The sequence below is a fragment of the Mastigoproctus giganteus genome, chromosome 9 (genome assembly GCF_048544385.1).
Source record: "Mastigoproctus giganteus isolate SK-2022 chromosome 9, ASM4854438v1, whole genome shotgun sequence".
Lineage (NCBI taxonomy): Eukaryota > Metazoa > Arthropoda > Arachnida > Uropygi > Thelyphonidae > Mastigoproctus > Mastigoproctus giganteus.
The window spans coordinates 132,308,987-132,330,813 of NC_143583.1; the positions used below are offsets into that span (position 1 = coordinate 132,308,987).

The 21,827-nt window shown below is 37.7% G+C and overlaps 1 protein-coding gene across 1 annotated transcript in view; it reads right to left on the bottom strand.

The window, feature by feature from the left end:
• Positions 1 to 20,466, bottom strand: part of LOC150080740 (sodium- and chloride-dependent glycine transporter 1-like) — a 263,490-nt gene extending 243,024 nt beyond the window's left edge. The window contains exons 1-2 of the mRNA XM_090381755.1: positions 20,015 to 20,466; positions 4,117 to 4,317 (exon numbers count right to left, since the gene is read on the bottom strand). The gene's annotated coding sequence lies outside the window, so the exon portion shown is untranslated. The remainder of the gene's footprint in view (positions 1 to 4,116; positions 4,318 to 20,014) is intronic.
• Between the last annotated feature and the right edge of the window lie 1,361 nt (positions 20,467 to 21,827).

Sequence of the window (21,827 nt, forward strand, 5' to 3'; positions counted from 1 at the left end):
AGAATGTGGCGAGTACCTCACGAAGCGATGGACCCTGAATGCCTTGTTAAGACAACCCAAGCATCTGGGACATTCCCCATACCATAATACCGCTTCCGAGCATCCGGAAGTGACATTATGGTATGGGGAATATTTTGTTGGCAATGACTGGGTCTGTTGACCTTGGTGGAAGGCAGAATGTCATCCAAGAAGTACCTGAATTTTGTATCAGATCTACTGCACTCTGCAAGTTGCACTTTTATCCCGAAAGGTGATGACTACATTATAGATGGCAATGCAACAGTACATCGTGCCAAAATTGTGCAAGAATGGTTCGGAGAACGTGATACGGGCTTTCAATCTTATTGAGAATGTGTGGGATGTGCTGGAGAGAGCAATTCACAACTAACTCCTTTTCCTTCAACTTTTCGCAGCTACCCGATATTTTCCTGGAAGAATGGTTATAATTAGACCAAAACACACTAAAACACCTTATAAGATCCATGCCGTGCAGCACGCATGTTGTTATTCTAAACAAAGGTGTCCTGATTCGATACTGAATAAAGTCTCGCATTTTTTTTGGCCAGTGTGGGTGTGTATATACGGCAATTATGGTTTTAGTCGCTGATGCGTTTAAAAACTCTACTACAACAAAAACAAAAGCAGCCTGTGTGGGCAAGCATGAAATCACGCGTACCCTTGCCTTCGGAAGATGGGGAAAAAAAAATAATATATAAGGGGAGGGAACATTCACAATCTCTGCTTGAGATTGACTAACTCGAGTGAAAACGCCATCAGTCAGATGTCCAGCTATTATAATGAGACAGAAGTTCAGTATTTTATATTGGTCATTAAAATAACTTTTTTTTTCTTTCTTTCGTTATTTTATTTCCAAGTGTCTGGGGCAGCCTGGATCTTGATAACTGCTGCTGTTCTTTTTTTTTTTTTTTTTTTTTTTCATTATCATCTTTCGTAGGGCTAATTACAAACAACTTTTGAAATTTTACTAATTAAATTTTGAAGAAATTTAAGGTGAATATAAAGGAATTTCAGATTATGTTAGTTCTATCTTTTCACTATTAGAAACTAGTGTAAACAGAAACGTACACATATAGGGAAACATTTGAGAGTTTACAATATATCTTCTAAATGTAACCTTTTATATTGTACTCTCTCTTTCTCTGCTAGGATTGTGTTATCTCTCCTTTAATTTCTTTTATTTTTTGTTTATATTTTCTCCAGCAGCTCCATTTTACAACGAATTGACAAGATATTGTAAACAGTGCAACGTGGAGCGTAAAAAATATGGAAAGCAAAGGAGAGAATAGCTCTTATAGAAGAAAGGATGAAAGAGGAAAAGAGAATAAACGACCGAGACGAGGATAAAAGAACGACCTGAAGGGCGAGAGTGAAGGGTGGAGGCAACGAAAGCAACAGGGTGCTACCCGAAATGGAATCATTCGGTGGAACGTAAGGTGCGGTCACTCACCACTCATTCTCCGCCGGTCAAGAGGCAGCGGTGGCGGTATCAGCATCACTGCCTCCACTCTTAGGTCCATACATGGATGCACGTTGCGATCAGCTCCCCAAGGCGCTGCATTCCGTCAGACTCCTGCCGACCGACAATATCGGATCGTACAGCAGTAGCGGCGCCAATGTCACCGGCGGCCATATTTGTCTGGCTCGTGGCGCCACCCGGCCATCACACCTTCCTCTCATGTCCTTGATGTTAGAAGGGGAACCAGCGATACCCCTGAAATTCCGATAATAAGGAGCATAGTTAATGACCCCTCTTCCATCCGCTTCATTCTTCTGCATCTCGCGGGTTAACTCCTCTCAGTCTCCATCCTTGTCTCTCACATCCAATCGCTTTCTTTTTTCGCCCGCTGTCACTCCCTTTTTCCTACTGGTTCCTTTGCTCTCTGTCTGTCTGTCTGTCTGCCTCTCTCTCTCTCTCTCTCTCTGTGATCTTTTCTTCCCCCCCCCCCCATTCACGTTCTTTCTTTTCTATTTTTGTTGAATATAATTTTGCAGATTTTCAGGCGTGTAATCGAACCATAACTAAACTGAAAACATTATATTCGTTTATTTATTTTTTTAATATCTTTGGTTACTTTAGGTGATCATACTTATAGAATCACATTTATAGATCATTTTTATATATTTTTCCTTTCTTTTAAACGACTCTTCCCTTCTGTTTACAATACGAGTCTCTTCGGTTTAATACTTTCATCTTTCTTTATCCTTATCTCTTTATTTCTTTTACATCTTTTTTCTCTTACTCATGTCTCTTTTAAATTTTTTCCCTTATTTTCTTATAACAGATTTTACTTTTCTCTCCTTCTGCTTTTTTGACTTGTGTCTGGAATTTTCTTCATCTCTCTCTCTCTTTTTCCTATATCCATACCGGCAAACCTTGCAAGCTCATCTGTTATTGCTATCTTAGACACCTCTAAGTTTGTTTTCTTCAAGTTTAGAAATGGCAATTAAAACGAACTAGAACAAGTGAAGTAATAATGCACAGTTTCTTTAATGATCATGTGTTTTTTAATGATGCGGAGGACCTTTACAAGCATTTCAGTTCCTGTTCGTTATTATGCTTGTACATCACATAAACATTAATAAATTATGTTTCATTGAATTTTTAAAGTTATACTCGACGCATGCTACTCACGAGCGTTGTTCAAAAAGCAGTGGCAACACAGTCATTAAAGACAAATATATTACGGTGTTATCTTTCCTCTTTCCATTAGCACAGTGGGAACGGTTGCTGCCCTTCCACAGCTTGTGGAAAAGCCTAGAACCGAATCCCTTCAAGACGGGAGGAATTTGTAAGTTTTTGCATGATTTCCTCTTTTCTGGAAACCCTGGTTTTTTTATCCTGTAAAGCAGGAAACCGACCATGGAATGCACACGATTTACATAGAGAGAGAGGGGGGGAGGGAGTAGTTAATTCCCCATAGCTTTAGTTGCTTTGGCTCAAAAACAAAACAAAACAAACAGATCCTTCAAAGTAATTTCCGGTTGGTCATAAAATTTCATTCCTGATATGAGAGAGAGGCTGTTATTCATGTTGTTCTTGTATTTTTCGTTAAGCAAGCAAGGAAACTAATAATATTAGGTGTTCAGTGCATTCTTTCTGCATATTCAATTATCGATTTGCCTATTTTGGATGAAAAACCTCTTTCCGGGAGAAGCAACCCTCTTCCGAGACCGAGTGACAATGACTATGACAATTTGTATTATAATACACTCATTGTCATGCGCTTTCTTCGGTGACCTTTTTATTTGTATAGCAGGACACAAACGCTTCTTCATAAATGAAAACTAATATGAGAAATTGTTTCCTATGTAACTTACCCCAGTGGTTTCTGATCACAGCAGGTTTGCTTAGCAGCATCGCCACTACTTTCTAATTAACTCTCGTACATATAAACTCGTATTGCGTTTTATTTTACAATATGGACTCGTATAAACACTGTGAATACTAGATAACTGATGCAAAAGGAATATTAATCTTTTAAACGGGCAGGACAGCTTACCAAAACTGATAATCAAAGATAAGGCCCAAGTGAAGTCTGCTGTACTTGTTAGTAGGAGCTTCGATGTAGTTAGTACGATTACTAGTATGTTTTACAGAGTTACAAAAACAATTAACAGAAACAACTATGGACCTCTCTCAAAACAACACATACTATACACACCTACGAAGACTGCAGTTACCTTACTATAAATTTTGATAAATAAAAAAAAAAAGGAAGGCACTAGACCAGAGCTGTACTTCCAACACAACTCTATCTTCACAGTCTAGACCACGGTTGTACTAGTTAAGACCAAGAAGATAGTCAGAAAAATGTCTGAGGACCTCAGCCTCCTCCGGGACTTCGCTAAGGCAGACTGAAACAAAAGTACTTAATTTTTTTCAGAGGATTTTTTATGTTTACAGTACGACCTTGAACTTCAGTGAGACGTATGTACAAGAATACAAGCATAGCCTGAAATAGAAAGGCGGGGGGAAGGAAAGAGAGAGAGAGAGAGAGAGAGAGAGAGATATTTGTGCCCATGCAACATTTAAAGATAAACAATAGCATACAATCTGGAGAGATGCATGCTTCTGTGAATTGAAAAATCACTTACTTTGCTTATCTGAAGATTTCCTGCCTTTTTGGAATAACTGTAACTTCCGACACTATTAGCCTCACTTTCCTGGGATCAACGGCCTAACGTAGAAGCACTTCCGTTGTTGTCAACTTAGAGAAGAGTCAGTCACTCTTTTGAAAATTTCAGCGCAACTTTTAAGTATTTATTGGTACGGAAGTAAGCTAAACAAATAGTTCCCTGTGGAAGAAATAAAACATGTCTCACTAGTAGCACGAAAACGAGTAGAACTAGTACATAAAAACAGTGGCCTCCTTATGATGCGTGATATGGGGGGGGGGGAGTACGATGGGTGCATGATGCAACATTGGCTCCTCTCGGATAGCAAAGTTTATTCATCGCATCGGGAAGGACTCTAATAATCTGCCCACTGCGTGTATAACACTCCTGTTTTATTGCATATTTAGGAATTTAACTCACCGCGAAAGAACTATTCAGAAACAATATACTTCTTTGAATATTTTTTTTTGATGAGTTTATGCTCAAAGTACTTAAAATTGAGTGTGATGCTTTTGGTCCAATGAGATAATCCTCTGCAATCCAGTTTCTTCGTAAGTGCTAGCGTACTGAACTTGGGTGAGGGGGGGAAACAATAAAAGCAAAACAAAAGAACAAAGAAAAAATCTGTCGGAAAAAAAACGCGATAGGAGAAGCGCTTCCGGTTATGACACAACTTGCCGGAAATAGACATTGTGTTTCATTGGATAACACGGAGTGTAGGTGTAGTTAGCGCGTACTGCAGATGGAGAGCTCAGTTTTCTTTCTAAGGAGGTTCAGTAGTCCAACGCACCACACACACACACACACGCACGCACGTGCTGCCACCTCCAGCAAAAACAGGAACTCACTGATACCACCGAGGAAAACGAATGTTCCAGGAAAAGTTGCCCCATCGTTTCTGCTGGTGTTCTCGATTGTGAATGAGAGCATGCATGCAGTTTTTGTGACACGTGGCACATTTCCGTTAGCGAGGGTGGAGCTAAAACACGAAAAATTGTTAAAAAGAATCGACGATATGAATTTGGTGACGAATTTGTTTCAATGATTATACGACGGCAATAAATTCAAAATACATTATTTCTGAGAACCATAATATGACATTCTTCTCTACTCTTCCTTCTGAACACTGGGGGTAGACTAAAATCGTCTTTCCTTAATCCACCAAACCTTAGGAGGCACGCAATTTACAGACGCAACGGGCTGACGTCAAACATCCTACGTTGCCTTGGTGCCAAGTCAAAAACAACCTATGTTTGCTGCAATACCATGGAAAGAAACTCAGAAAAAACTTATTTGACTTTCAATGAGACGGAATTTCATAAAATTCTCATGTTTTTCATTGTTTGTCAACGTAATTTCATCAAATCCCTGCCTTTATTCCACTTTGATTTTAAGGCTGACAAATAAAATTTGAAATTTGTCTTCAAATAATTCAAATGTAAAAAAGACACCCATTAGTAATACGGTGACCTTGGAACTGTTTCTTCAAATTCGGCTCAATTAGAAATCATCAGAGCCCAAATCGGAATTCCATAGTCGATAATTCATTTCCTCGAGTCTGCATTTAAAACCACCAGCTGAGATTCCAGGAGAGTTGTGAACCAGATTGATGTCGTAAAGAAGAATTCGCGATCATCAGTTTTCTTCGATGTCTTTTTTATGGTTTCACGAGAAGATCTTAATATAAAACTTCACCCACCGCTCACTAGGATGGTTTTATGAACCATAAACTTCATACGAAGAAATAATTCTCCGTTACAAAAAAAAAAATAATAAATAAAAGTTCATTTCGCCAGCGAGTTATAAAACTTTAACTTTTTTAGACGTAGTATAGATTTTCTCATTTCTTTGTTTAGTGAGGCTAATTTCAGAAGTTGTTTGCGAGAAGCAAGAAAAAATATTTTGTTTTTCGTCACGATCACATAAGTCAGATGAGTTTACAACTAATCATTTTGACAATGAATACAAAATTGTTATCGTACTCATCAGTTATGTGGATCCGAACCATGGTCAAATCAAACGCGTGTGCTGCTGCACTTTTACTCTGACCTATTGGCTACACCAGGCCTAAATTATTTCGCATAGACAGCGATTTTGTTTGAAGCTTAATTTACACTTTATGAAATTAAATTATTGTGATAGAAGCTAATACAATTATTGTGTTTAATTGTGACAGAACTCATGTTTTATAAGGAAGATTAAATAAAAATAATGCAGGAATGTTGAGAAGGGATATAAATATTGATTGAATATTGTTGTTTACATTTTTATTTTTATAAATAAAGTACTGGTTTGGTTACTGTCGGTGTCTTAGTTGCCAATTCAGTTCTATACAAAAATGATTTTTTTTTGTTGTTATTATTATTTTTTTTTATCAGAGTCATAAATATTACGTGAAAAACACGCAGGCAGATTAATGATTTCTAATACGTGGAGAGTCAGCATTCAAAGCAGCGCTGAATATTTCAACAAGCTAGCATAATTCAAAAGGACAAATTCAGTTACCCAAATAAAAATACAATTCTTCTCCTTTCAGTATGATTTTTCATCGTTACGAACTTTTGTAATGAGCCTCGTATGACATAGTGGTTAATGCCGAAGTACAGTAGTACATGCGTTTGAGTTGACCATGGTTCGAATCAATACGATCACTAAATACTGTACTGTCTGTGTTTACTCTGGAAACTACTCTGACGATATGTAAACATCACGGAGTATATTTATTTGACTGAAAATTTATTTATTATTTATACTGCAATGGGAATTTGAAGGATTAAACCGCGTGGTTTTTTTTAGAACATGCAAGTCTGGTGTTAACCTAAATTTAACCGAGAAAAAAAAATTTCTATAGCAGAGAAGGTTTAACAATACAATAACAGCGGTAAAATCTGACTTTGTGAGGGAGGCGCACCTAGCAGAAAGTGGACCATTATTATTGCTGTTTTTGTATGTTTGGTGTTTTGGTAACTTAGACCATATTGCGCCATTGTATATCGTGTGTGCTCACGCGCCGATCATCTGCGTGTTGTATAGGCTGAAAAAGCTGAAATAACTCAATAGGGGGGACCCTATCTCTCAACCTGAGGTCGAACTACAGCCTCGATTGAAGAGGACTTTGGAAATTCCTCTAGTCATTACGAAACTAGTTGACTTGGTATTGCACTACTACATAAAAGGCGCTACTCCAATGGAGAAGTATATTGCTTTTCATTTAAAGTGTATGCCACTACCTAAACCCTGATTTCGACTCTGAGCAGAGTTTCATCGGTGAATAGGTAGGTATTGTCTCATAGTGCAATATCAAGACAACGCGTGGCGAAGTGGCTCCACAATGAGATCGATGCACTATGAAGCAATCGTTTGTTCATAGCTATGTACAGAAAGAGACCATAGCCAACATGCACAATGGCTTTATATAGCTTTCATAGCGTGAGATTTTTGTCCTAGGCTTAACAATGTGATTTAATCCAATCAAATTATCAAAAACTGTTAATTGGCTTTCAGAAAACCAAATGCACAAAACTATAGCGCATACGCACGCACGCCTACTTAGATAGTGTTGTAACATAACATCGCGTGCTACTACATTCATATTTTGAAAACAAAATAAAATAAAACTGCAGTACTCGTAAATTGATGATTTTTCAGGTTCATAAAAATTGTTTTTTTGTTTCGAAAAATATCCTAGATAGAAAATTTTGGAGCGCATCTGAAATCAGAGATAGAATCTCTGTAAGAATCAGTCTACAAATGTTTCACGATCAGTGACATCATAACTTAACGAGTCATCCACTCGTATCTTCGATTATTCAACTTTAACCGTTCTGTTCCTTAAATAATGCGGTTCTGTAAAGAGAAGATAGTGAGGCATGTAAACAGATGGCACCACTAAAATAATTTTGGTGCTTATTCGATTGATTGGTTCCTCATAGAAATACTTGCTAGGCCTAATTTATTATTAATGACTTTCCAATATATCACTAGCACAATATTCGCGTTAGAGTAACTACTTTATTTTTAAGTAAAATTCATTAAAATTATTAAAATTTAAAAATTTATACATCGAATGCAACACATTCTAAAGGAAAATTAAATTTCCATTAAAGTTATTGATCACTCAGCAATATATAGGATTAAAATTCTATAAATGTCATACTTTATTATTTTTCACGACATTGCCTTTTGGACAGCACGATGTTGGATAAGACTGAACAGAATCTCTTCAGGGCTCGCGGACTTAAAACTAGTTTTCTCCTTCTTAGTATGCATACAATGCTAATTCCAGTCTTTTCCTCTCAGAGGATAATGAGCAAATCAACAATTCATGTATCCTCATCTGTTGCGCAAAATAATCGCTAGAAGGCAGCACAGACAGCGCCAAGACAAAGCTTTAATTTTCTTTCAGATTTATTAAGAAAAATTAAACAGAAATCAAAATGACTGTTTTGTTTTTCTGTGTGGAATTGTTTATAACAATAATTTCCTTTTGGGAGTAAAACGATCATAACAAGGTACCATTCTAATAAAATGCCACAGATAATTCCACTAAAATATCATCTTATTGATCTTCTCATTTCGGTTGTTAGCACTAATTAAAGCTAATGACTTTTGACCGATGCAGAGTCCATTTGCGAGTACAATATATCGCTGAAATCTTTAATCCCATGTATATGGAAGGTGGATCTGTTTACAGGATTACCAGTAAACAATTTCATACCGTGTATTCAGTTTCAATAGAATATAAACCTTGCTGCGATGTCTGAATTAATTTATCATTCAGCATATTATAAGCACACTAGACACGATTCTGTGGAATAATATCCATCCTGTTTAAGCTTACGCAGACGAGTACTTCAAAATCTGTTAGACATAGTTCATCCATCACAGGTGTAATATGATGGGCTCGGAAAAACTTTCATCAGCATTTCTCAACTATTGAAACATAAACATTAGTTCGAGGTTCTTTTGTTTTACATAATTTTTTCTTTAACTTTTGAATTTTGGTAGTTTCGAATCAATTAAGATAAAAGAGATATTCGAAATTTTTATTTATATTTTTAATGTGCCATCCAAACAAAACGTTTGGAGCAGATGTCACAGAAAGAGTGACTCATACTAGGTCCGTTCGGAATTTTTATTCCACTTCTATAGTTAGCTGCATTTTATCAAATCCTCACCATATGCTTGCAAGAATAACGTAAGCGTTTCAGGAGACTTTACCGTTACCATGCCCAAAAAACCAGAATTCAATGCATCACCTTACGTAATCGATCGTGTATTAGTAGCTACAAACAATTCTTTCCAAATTCTAAACATGTCAGAACTTGCTTATCCTTAGAACACCAAGCTTAAATTGTTCCAATGGATCTCGTCTCTTGGAATACCAAGAATAAGCTTTCCACTGGTCCTATTAAACCAAGATGGTAGTTTTTTTATCTGGTATATCGAACACATGATATGTTTAGTTCTCTGTCATCTGCAGATGCCCTCGTGGGTAGCACAGTTGGTATGGTTACTGTCCTGCGCACACTGGTGGAAAAGACCTGATTTGGAATTTTTATGGGTCTTTTTCACAACGTGGCTGAGTTAGTCTGTCTCAGGCGAGGGTAGCAAGACTTTTCTCAAGGAAACTCGGGTTTTCCACCCAGAAAACAGAACATCGCCCACAGAACACACAGTTTATAGGCATATTTTATACAGCTCAATATGGCCTACGTTTCTAACGCGCCTAAAACCCTACAACAACAAAACCATCTCTGTAACATTTTAATTACCATATATTTCCGGAGGTTTTCGGATGCATAAAATTAATGGTTCTACATAGTATCCTATATTGTGACAACTGTATTTTAATGCTTCTAATAATTTCAAAAATAATACTGTATTTAAAAGCCAATTGAAATGTAGAATTATTTGTAATAAGACATATTCATTTGAAATAAGAAAGCTTAGAAATATCTGAACTCTAGCGACAAATTTTACCCTTCGAAAAGTAGTTTCGTCATATTCGTTGCGAAACGAAATAAATGCATAAAGTAAAAAAAAGAAAAAGAAAAATGGCATAAAAAGGAGAAACATTCCGCATCAGATAAGCATATTTTCATTGCCCTCGAACGAGCTAACACGAGAGCTGTTTTATGGTATCCGAAGTGTGAAGATTTTATCATCCTATAATTTAGAGAAAATTGAGAAACGTAATTGCAATTTCCTGTTACGTGTGCGGAAACCAAAACTATCTCGGAGAACAATAGACAGAAGACGTAAGGGAGGAGGGAGAGAACAGTGGTTGGAAATAGATAAGATATAACAGCAAAGACAGAAAAGAGATAACAAAGGAAAATACGTGATAGGGAGCTGAACAGTCGAGGAATAAAATTTCAAATATCTTCGATGGAAGAATAAATAGGAAATGGAAGGAAACATAAAAATACATAAAGTGAACCACATAAATCACAGACAGATAGGTAAACTGTTTTTTTTTTTTATTATGAAATACTCTTGTGGTGTATTATCACATGACCGCCAGTCAGATGAACACTGGTTGCGAATGTAAAAAGATGCGCATATTACACTACACTCTCAAAAGTATTCGGACACTCCACCACTAGCGAAATAAGTCCTAGAGGATATCTGCCAAGTACGAGCAGCTATAAAAGTGCCGAGAGAGCATCACGGAAATATGTAGCAGTTAATGTGAGTCGATGGTGAAGGCATAAAATAATGTGGACGATACATCAGTCGGAAAACGACCCGATAAGCCACTAGCATTTACGAAAAGCGATCGTGGATTCCTGAAGAGAGTTGTGATGTCATCAGGACCGTCGTCTGCAACAAGTAGGTCAGAGGCATCGACGGGGCGCGTCCACTGCTTGCGGGAAGTTGTATAGTCTTGGTTTCTACGTTATAGCTCACAAACGCACACCATAAATCTAAGGAACACAGAACGTCTCTTTGAGTAGTGTATTTTATTTATTTATTGTACTAGGCAGTCCCAGCCATCTTTCCTGGCAACTCTGCCACCTATGTACAATACTGTACACATAATCACAACCACTAATTAATACCCTCTCCATTATAAAATATTGAAGTTTTGCACTTCATGTATCTGCTACATTATAAGACATTGAAGTAGTGTACTGGCCATTATTCTTGTACTTGTTCTTAAATGATGGAAAGCGGTCTTCAGAGCAATGAATCGCGCATGTATTGTTTAGCCCAATCAGCCGAGTGCATATTTCAAGAACTTTATTTAGTGGAGCATGCCGTCCTAATAAGAAGTTTGGAGGAGATGTCAGTGAAAGGCTGCAACCGTACGGGGGCCGTTTATAGTATTTAGACATTTCACAGAGGCAACACCGTTTTTCCAAATGAGTTTACCTTTACTCTTGCACGTTCGAAAATTTTATTCCACTCTTACAAGTTATCTATGTTTTATCGAATCCTCACCATATGCTTGAGAGAACAATATGAGTTCAGGAGATTTTAACGTTACTACACAAAAAAAAACGAATTCAGTGATCTCTTTGTGCAATTAAACGCGTGATCTAAACATGTCAGAATTTGCATACTACTTCCACATATCAAAATTGGCCTTAGAATCCCATTTCAAAATTGTTCCAAATGGATCTTTTCTCTTGGATTATTAAGAATAAGCTTTCCATCAGTTATATCAAGATCAAGATGAAAGTTTTCTTATCTCGTGTATCGAAAAAGACAACACGTTACCTCTGCAATCTTCAGAACATTTATTACTGTTTATTTCCGGAGGTTTTTGGATGCATAAAATGAAATGGTTCTACAAGGGTGTCCCATATTGTGGTAGCTATGTTTTAATACTGCAAAATGAAAGGTTCACTTCTGAATTAGCAACTGCAGAAAAAAATGAAATTATTCGTAGAGTGCAGAGAGACGGTAAGGAGAGTCCATAGTATCCTGTCGATTATTTATCGAATAGGACACTATGGGCACTCCTTGCCTTGCCCTCAAGTGGAATTATAATTTTCCTGTATCTATAGACTGTTTATAGCAGCAGGGTGGTTATAATTACACTATATAGGTAAGAGTAAGACCTCGTTTGGAATATTGTGTCCAAGTATAGATACCACACTTAAAAAAAAGACATCGAAGTTCTTGAAAAAGGTCAGGAGCCTGGAGAGATTGGAAAATGGGTGCCCATGCGAGCAAGAATTCGAAATGTTTGCTTCTGCGCTGGTAACGAGGTATATATTAAAGTAGACTGATTGAGATCTATAAGGCTGTGAAAAGGGAAAGTTAAAAAATGAATTAAGGGGAAATTTTCATGATATTAAATGCCAGTGCCAGGGACATAAATTAAAACTGAGGGAGAAGAGGCAGATCGGAATTTTGGAGGCCAATGGTTTGAGGAAATTCAAAAGTCCTACGGGACCTATTCCTGTCATTTCATGAAAAAAACTGCAGAAAACACATTGGTAGTGTTTTTCTTTATACAAACTTTCTTGTATTGTATGGACGATAGCTAATATTACTATTAATACTAACTCGGGAGCCATAGGTTACATAGCTTGTTTACAGTTTTTTGGCGGCTGGCACACCTGTTTTCTTCACCATGTCCGTCCGTCCTTCCGCATGTAATACTTCGACTCCTAGTAGACGGATTTTCATGAAATTTTATACTTTGCTCAGTTAGAACGATTTTTCGAGCTTCTCCAAATTTCATTAAAATAGGACAAACGGAAATCCGGCAACTATTATTATTTTTTTCCATGCATATCGCATAAGCTACCCATAAACCTTCTATTGTAGCTGAAGCATTTATATTATGTTTTTTGCCGTGAGCTAACTGGAGGAATGAATGGGCAGGATGCGCAGAAACGAAAATGTTCTTGATTCACGCATAAAGCTCGTTGCTTTTTGCTCGCCTCTTTGTTAACAGTTTACTAAATACATAAATCATGAATTATTACTATTTGCTAACGCTTGAAATGTAACGCACTGCGTACATTAACTAACTTGTTTCTTTTTGTAACAGTTGACTGATGCCATTGAACGACGACGAGAGTGTGGATGTAATTCTGCTCCATCGAGGACCTAATGAGCAAGAAGTTGCATATTTGTTTAATGCACATCACCCAGAACGGCACCAAACGACCCATTATTCTGTGCGCAAGAGTTGTTGGCATAATTCAAGGAGATAAAGAACCTGATGGATAGACAACTCAGTGGACCATCACGGAGAGTTTCTGATAAAGAAAAAATATAGCAGCGCTTGGAAGGCTGGCTTGCACTCAGCTCGAACAAATCTCTGCACTGCATGTCGGAAAGGGGGGATTACCTCTCTATGGACTGAATAATTATGGCCCATTCTTCCGAAAACAGTGGCATAAGGGGTGGATCTTGATATGTTGCAGAGCGAAGTTTTTCACTGCACCTTGAAGAGAATCAGTGACGTTCACACAAACTACAAATTCTTCAGGCACTCAGTGAGGATGGTCGGATAGTATTTTGTGAAAGGGAATTGGGTTCAGGGCAAGTAAAAACTGGTTTTAGAACCACACTACTTCTCAGCGATGAAATTAATTTTTATATGTTGGGCGAGGTCTGCGAGCAGACAAAGGTTATAATCATCGTCCTCCTCCTCACACCGGGTGGGACGGATTTTGACCGACCAGAGAACACACGCAGTTTATGGACAAATGGGTGGATGTTTTGTTTTCGGCTGACCTTATTATGCCAGTTTATAAAAGGCGAGTGAGGTTAATCGGAGAGCAGACGTTACTAGTGCAAAGGTAACCATAACTGCATAACTGGATTAGCTCGTCTAAGTAGCAGGGTGGTAACTGTATTATGATATGGCGTGGTCTCTGGTAGAACTAAATAATTGGCCAATCCTTCTTCCAAAACAACGTGACAGGAAAAGTGTTCCTTGGTATGTTGCAAATCGAGCTTTTTCAGCATTCTCACTGATCAGGGAGAATCTCCAGAATCATTTCAACATGATGGCGTATCTACTCATTTTACACCATGTAGTCAGAGAATGGCTGGATGAAAGCTCCCCCAAGGATGGTTAAAAGACGGAACCACTGGAACAGCCCTCACGATTCCCTCAACTTTCTTCTCTGGACTTATATCTGTGGAGCCACCTTAAAGCCAAGGCGTATGCTGATGAAATAAACAAAGTCAAGTATCTTAAAGAAGTAATTGTCACATTCCAAATAATTCATGCTCTTCTCTTCGACTGGCAGAAACTTTTGCATCATTGTGTCCGTGTGAATGAGGCACATATTGAACATATTTTGTAAATCCTGACCACAATAGCCCCGAGTTTTTTTTTTATGCTTTCTGCAACTCCTGCTTCCATTTCCTGTAAATTATAACCCCAAAAATTCAAGTATCAAAAACTTTCTTTTGGGTTTTCAGCCTTCAGTACTTTCACGATACTAGAGTACTACTGGTTCCAGCAACGTTCCCTGTTTTGGATTGACATAGTGTATCAAATCCCTAATGAATCTATCTGAAATGGCTGTATTAACCCTTGATTCGTTCCTTTAGGCAAGCTGCACATGCAAAAACAAAAGTCACTAAATTTATCATTTCCTTTTAATCGAAATTAAAAAAAATAGATAATTTTGCACCTAATGACAGAATCTTTTGATTATCTACATGGAAGATTCCATTTCGAGTAAAGACGAAGCCAGATCCTTCATTAATATATCCACACTGACAGCAATACTCTCCACCCAATATAGAAAGTATGAGAAACAGCTGCTATTGAGGAAAACTTTGCTGTAATCCACTTCCAATCAAGAAGGTAATATACTCTGTTATTGCTAGGAGCTCTGTATCAAATATAAAATTCTGTGACAAATATCAAATATAAAATAAAATATAAAACTGCAGATTATTGTAATTTTATATTCGCATATGCCAAGAAAGGTTAGAAGTCAGGGGTTGTCCTCAGTGAAAATATGAGATCTTGTCTTAAAATCAGTGTTTTTGAAAATGAGCATGGAAACAACAGATTCTTTTTTTTTCTTTTTTTTTTTTCATGGAAATAGGACAGGCTTGGATATTAGATGGGATGAATTTCCTCAACGAAGAGTGACTTAGAGATAAGCATTTAAAGATTTGGTGGCGAAACTATGGATAGGATTTATAGTCAATAGAAGATCATTGATGTAGCAGAGGATGGGTGAAAGAACAGAACTTTAGGATACTCCAATATTAGCTGTGAAGTTGTTGTTGTTGTTGTAGGGTTTTAAGAGCATCTGCGACTAAATACAGACAATATGTCCTTAGTCGCAGATTGTGTTTTGTGGTCGATTTTTTGTTTGCTAGACAAAAAATCCGATTTTCCGGGAGGAAACATGATGCCCCTCTCCTGAGACCGACTAACTCAGCCACGTTGTGAAAAAAAGCACATAAAAATTCCTCAAGTCATCGATGGGACTCAAACTCAGGTCTTTTCCAACCAGTGTGAGGAGGACAGCGATTCTACCAACTGTGCTACTCACGAGGGCTAGTTGTGAAGTGGTGAAAAAAACATGACAATTACTATACATCAAACATGGTGGTTTGATGGTAATTGTCATGGCTACAAAGGGATCCAGTCATCCAGTTGTTGAAATCGGACAAGATCAAAACTAGATCAAATGCCTTAAAGAAACTGCTTCAGTTCCCCCAAGCATTTCCTTGGAATTTGTTCACAAATAGGCGAAATAAATTAAGATATCCCTTGTGGAACGACAGCGACCATTGACAATGATAGTTAGCAATTTATAGAGTGACGGCAATTTATAGAGTGACGGCAATTTCGAAATAGTGTTGATCGCACAAGGATTCCTATGAGAATTAGTTTGAATCTCCATAGTTGGTAAGAGATACATCCATTTCTTCTATGCATCCAAACCTGATTTGTTTTGTGTGGAATGGCGATGGAGGAAAGCACTTGTTGTTATGCTTTAGGCGTTCTTCAGTGTCAGAGGCTTCACGCTACTGAAGCATTCCTGGATGGTATTAAGAAAGTGTGCAGTGATTCGGTTTCAGCTCTTCTAAGCAGAGACAATTGCTTTCTCAGTTTTCTGAAATTTCGAGTCCGTAAGAATTTGAAGAATACATCCTGTGAGAGTTCTGTGCTCACAAAAGCCTTACCCACACCAGTTCCATGTTGATAAGAAGGGTTGTTCTCCATTGTCAAAGATCGTAGACTAGTGTTGATAGGAGAGGACCTATAACTGGCTGTTTGTAGAGATAAAGAGGTAGAAGAAAGAAGGTTTGGGAGAGAAAATAAGCTCATTTATTTTCTCTCTTTCTCTTATGGAAACAAGGAGAGAAAAAAATTATAGCAATGAAATGACAAACGAAGCAAAAGTGAAGGATGCAGTTCGCTCACTCTAAGTCGCATGATATTCTAACTGTGCACTACTTGTCTCGCTCGACTTATTTTCTCCTGCCACGTGCATTGTAACTGTGACGTGTAACAGGTTTTAGGGGATAAGATTGCTACGACTTACGGAGACAAACACAAGGAAACAAATTATTTCTGCTTGATCTCTGTCTCTGCACCACTTTCCAGGCAAAAGGTATTGATTGTCCTTAGGTAACCTTGGAAGTGCACAGAAACTCTACACCCCAGCCGTCATGCGACACGCCAGTGCTACAATTAACCCTTAACCGAACCAGCAAAACGATTCTCCTTTGAAAGGCGACATTGGAAACAGAGCAATTCTTGCCTCAGGTCAAGGGTCGATACCGAATACCCTTTCTCCATTGTTTTCATCGTGCTTATTAAGACTGACAATGCCGTGCTGCTGACGCTACTGGTGGTGTCCTTCGTGCGTTTTAATGTCAGAGTAATGCAAGAAGAAACCCGTCGTGATCACGAGGCTGCAATTTGATCAGAGGGAATGGAGGGGGAGAATGAAATGGATGTGACGCAAAGACATTTGATAGTTTAGTTACCTGCGGTGTCAGGTGGAAGAAAGTGCTTGAAAACATCACCTCACTAATAATAGTGCCTACAGCTTCATAGGCAATGCAATACTGGCACGGCAAATAGCTATTATCCCATAAATATCCCCGTGCAGGCAAAACAACACTGTTCCATGTCAACACCACTATTGTTATTCACTACAACAAGGTGGTGACACGTGACGTAGGGTGAACGTGAATCTCCTTCCTCTAAGGAATATTCTCCTCCTTTTTCTTTTATGGGTCCTTCAACAGCATGTTTTTACGTGTTTCTCGAAAAATATGGCCGGCCATAAGTCATTATAATGTGGCCAGCCGCGCTTTCACTCTCTTATTTTTATTATAAGGCATACCTGTGCATCTAAGAGTAATTGGCTAATCCTCCTGTTTGGTCTACAAAGAGTAATCTATACGATAGAGCCATCTCTAACCTACCCTAAATTAAGAAGTCCAAAATACACGTAGTACTCTGAAAAAACCATGAAGTATCTCTTTACCACGCAATATACGAGTTATAAACTCGAAATTGCTAAACTCTACTCTGTTTAACTGCTTAATTTTTAAACAGAGGGGGCTTTGAGGGCCTCTACCGCACATGATAATCATTGAGTTGATGGGCCAGTAATATTTGATTTATTGATGTGTTCATTAATATTGACACTACAATTCATAAGATAAGATAATAAAATTCATACTGATCATATCCATCTAATTGTCCTGTGCAATTTTCAGAGAAAACATTTCAAGGTCAAAATAACTAATGATTATTTTTAAGTTCTTTATGAAGAAAGTTTTTCGAGCTATTAAGCTTTTTTTTTTTTTGCGAAAAAGATTTACGCTTTATCATACAATCAAAACTAAACTATCTATAATAATCTGGCTAGTTAGCTTAGGGGGTTGACAAAGCGTAGTAAAACTTCATTTGGATGATGACATCTAGACTGAGAAATATATAATGAATAATCAATTTATAATTATAAGAATTTGCCCGGTAGCTTACGAAGTGTGGCTATTAAATAACGAGACTGCGCGCGCAACCACTATACACCAAGCACCATCTGTGAAACAAAAGCACGGTAGTTGACCTTGAACCCTTCTTTAGTTGTTTGTCATGTCACGTTCCAACATGCTCATTCGCTTTGCAGTGAGACAAGTTTTCATTACCTTGTGGTTTTGCAGTTTGCCGGAAAAATGACAGACAAAAGAATCGAACAACGAATCAACTTCAGGTTTTTAAGAATACTAAAGAAAAACCAACTGAAAGTGGAAGATATTCTGTCAAGAACTGGCGTGTTTGAATGGAATAAGAGATATTTAGAAGGGAGAGAGAATGTGGAAGACGGTGAACAACCAGGACGTCCGGATTCATGAAAACTGATGAAAATATGGACCTTGATTACAAATGATCGTCGTTTACGCATTAGAATATGGACAAAGAAACAGAGAATTTTTAACCGAAAATTTAGGCATGAGAAAAGTGTGTGCCAAGATGGTGCCAAAAATTTTGAATGAAGAGCAAAGAATGAAAAAACTTCAAGTTTGTGAAGATGTTTTTAAAAAAAAATTGAGGAAGATTCAGACTTTGAGTACTGTAATTACTTGCGATGAAAGTTGGCTGTTCCACTACGACTAAGAAACTAATAGACACTCAGTGCAATGGAAAAAAAAAAACAACTCCAGATTAAAGAAAGAAAGAATATCAAAAATGAAAACTATGCTTCTTGTTTTCTTCGATATTAAAGGAATTATTATGGCTGAATACGTCCCGCCAAATCAGACTGTCAGTCAAACATAATTCATTGAAGTTCTGACAAAGCAGCGTGAAAAAATTCGAAAGAAAAAATTCGGATACTCCATCAGGACAATGCTCCAGCACAAAACGCGCTCCCCGTTCGTCAGTTTCTGGACAAAAAAAAACAAATTCCTGTGTGTAAACACCCTACTCGCCCGACCCAGCCCTTTGTGACTTTTTTCTCTCTTTGTTATAGATGTAAAGAATAAAGTGCACCCCTCCAGATTATTCGGGTTTGAACTTACTTTTTAGATATATAATAAAATAATATAGAATTTTTAAATTGGATATATAATAAAATAATTAAATCTGATGCTTTTCTCTGCAATGCTTCCAGAATTTCTATACTTTGCTGGAGATGATGTTACAGGCAATATCTTTGACTCGTTATATTTTTGTGTGGGATATTTTTGCTCGCGACATTTTGACGACAACACGTGAGTGGCTATTTCGTCATCGGGGTGACGAAATGCGCAGGACAACGAAGAAACTGGATGATAGGGGAGGAGAGTATAAGATTTGTCATAAATTATGCAAAGATTCCATTAGAAAAGTTTGAATTTCTGCCATATACCTGATAATGCTAAAAATACGCAAACAGACAGTGAATTAAAATGGTATATTTGCGTGATGAACTGACACAGTGAGTCCTACTTCAGCAATTACATGTGCAATATTAACACGCACTCAAACCCCCACCCACCCTCTTGGTCAGGAGCGTAAATTACCAGTTTATAATGTAGGGCGATTACATAGGACCAGTGGACTTAAGTAAGGTTTATATTCGAGGTTTTTCTAATGTTTCTTATAAAACAAACGTACAACTATCACGGTCTGTTATTCCATTGCTAAATTGTGCAAATAGACAATTAAGTAATAATTACTATTTATGGAGGAATCAAGAACAGGATTATTATTCAAACGTGAGTTTAAATTCATTAATGAACACGTTTTCTTTTTCATCCAGATAAAGCTGGTGTGTTAAAAATAAATTATTGAAATACAAAGAAATCCAAATTAAATTATTATCCGCTTTATTGTTCTATTTAAAATACTAAATACCTTTATCAGCATACTGAAATACTTCTAGAATATCACGGGGGATTATGAAATTCGGAATATTTTTCTGAATCTTACCATATAAAGATCCGTCTTGTAAGATACGATGTTTTCTCGTTGTTTAACTTTCCATAAAAGATGCTTGGTCCTTATGCACGCGAGTTGAAGTGTAAGAAGCACAAGATTGCAGAAAACATTCCTGCCTTACTCATGGCCGTTTCCTGCTAATGTCAGTTAAACTTTTACTCCGTTCTGGATTTCTGCAGCTGCCTATATTTATCTTCGCATCAGCAACCTCACCGAAGAAATGCCGAAAAGAGAAAAGTTCTTATGTGAGGATGATGTAAGGTTTTCCGTAGTTAGACGGCGTCAGTGCCAATGAAAGCTGACGAAAGTAGACATTGGGGGTTGGGGGGAGGAAAAAGTCCGTGCTATTTTAAACTGGCTTTTCCCGCAATACACTCCAATGATGCGGGTAAGTGACATCGATGGGACTGACCGTAGTACAGATGGATGATTTAGAACCGATATCGGGACACCTGAGAATGTGCACCACGTGGAATCAAGACCCGTTTATTGTGTCAAGTACGGATGTGCGCATGCGTATAGTGTGTATTCTCGCCGTTGGCCTAGTTTGCAATGCCTTGTTTGTCGGTCAAGTTTACACTACACTTTGCACAAAGGATTGTGGGATAGAATGTACGCATATGTCTCTTTAAAAGGGATGCCTGCCAGTGATGTGTTTGTTTCTAAACTTTGCACGCGAACACTAAGATGGATAGAAATGTGCGGTAATATTCAAGTGGTTGAATGACGAAGTCCTTGAGTGTAGAGGAAGAAGAGCTGGATAACTATGCACGTATCTTGACAATAGGAACATATTACTTGAAATATCGATTGCTTTTCAAACAATCGATATTTGTGTTAAGTTTGAAAACTCAGAAATTCGTGGAGGAGATATTTATTTTATTTATTATGTTTGGGGAACGCATTGGAGAAAGAGAGAGAACGAAAAAAAAAAAAAAAAAAACTTAAGAAAGTCTACCTATTGGCTTTTCTTTCGAGGCTTTTGTCTATGAGAGATTAAACAGAAAGAGCGCCTTCGAAATTGTCGAAAAAATCAGAATAGAGCGATCATTTTTCAAAACGAGACGTGTAATGGTTCTGTTTAAGGGCGGATTCGAGGTCAACGAGTTTGTCTACAAATAACGCCATAGATAAGTGGAAACCTCAACGGGATATTCGTACTCAGAAAGTTTGCTCTATGTCAACAAAGTGAAAAACTTGGAATATGGTGCATGCGTGGGATTATTTATTGTTCATAAATAATCTCATTTTCCACGTATAACAGAAGAACCCTTGATAGGTCATTTGGTTAATTCGACAAAAACTATAGGATTTATGTTTCTTTGAATTTGGTCCTTGTGAATCCACGGTGAATTTAAAGCACGCGCTTAGGCCCACCTTCATTCGAGGAAAGTCAGGCAACGAGATATTTTGAGAAGCTACAAGTCGGACGTGATCGGAATGTATGTTTCCGTTTCCCTTCGTTGAACGGTACAGAGATTGTCAGCCAACTGTATGACATTAGTTTTATATATTGGGTGGACAAATCCGAAACGTTGTCTTGATGTTGTTTGAAATTCATACCCACGAGTGATCTAGAATATAACTTTAGAAGTAATCCAGATCTCTTCCTCTTCACAACCTGTGTCTAGCTGCCTCTTGCGAAGCCATCTGTCTTCTTATAAACCAATAAAAACCGGTACTGTCACGTGATCTCTAGAATGAGCCATTGTTTTCCGAACTGGATATGCCCCAGTACAGTTGGAGAATAGTGTAATTTAAATGTATACAAGATTTTGGCAATGTCTCCACGTGCATCGATTTG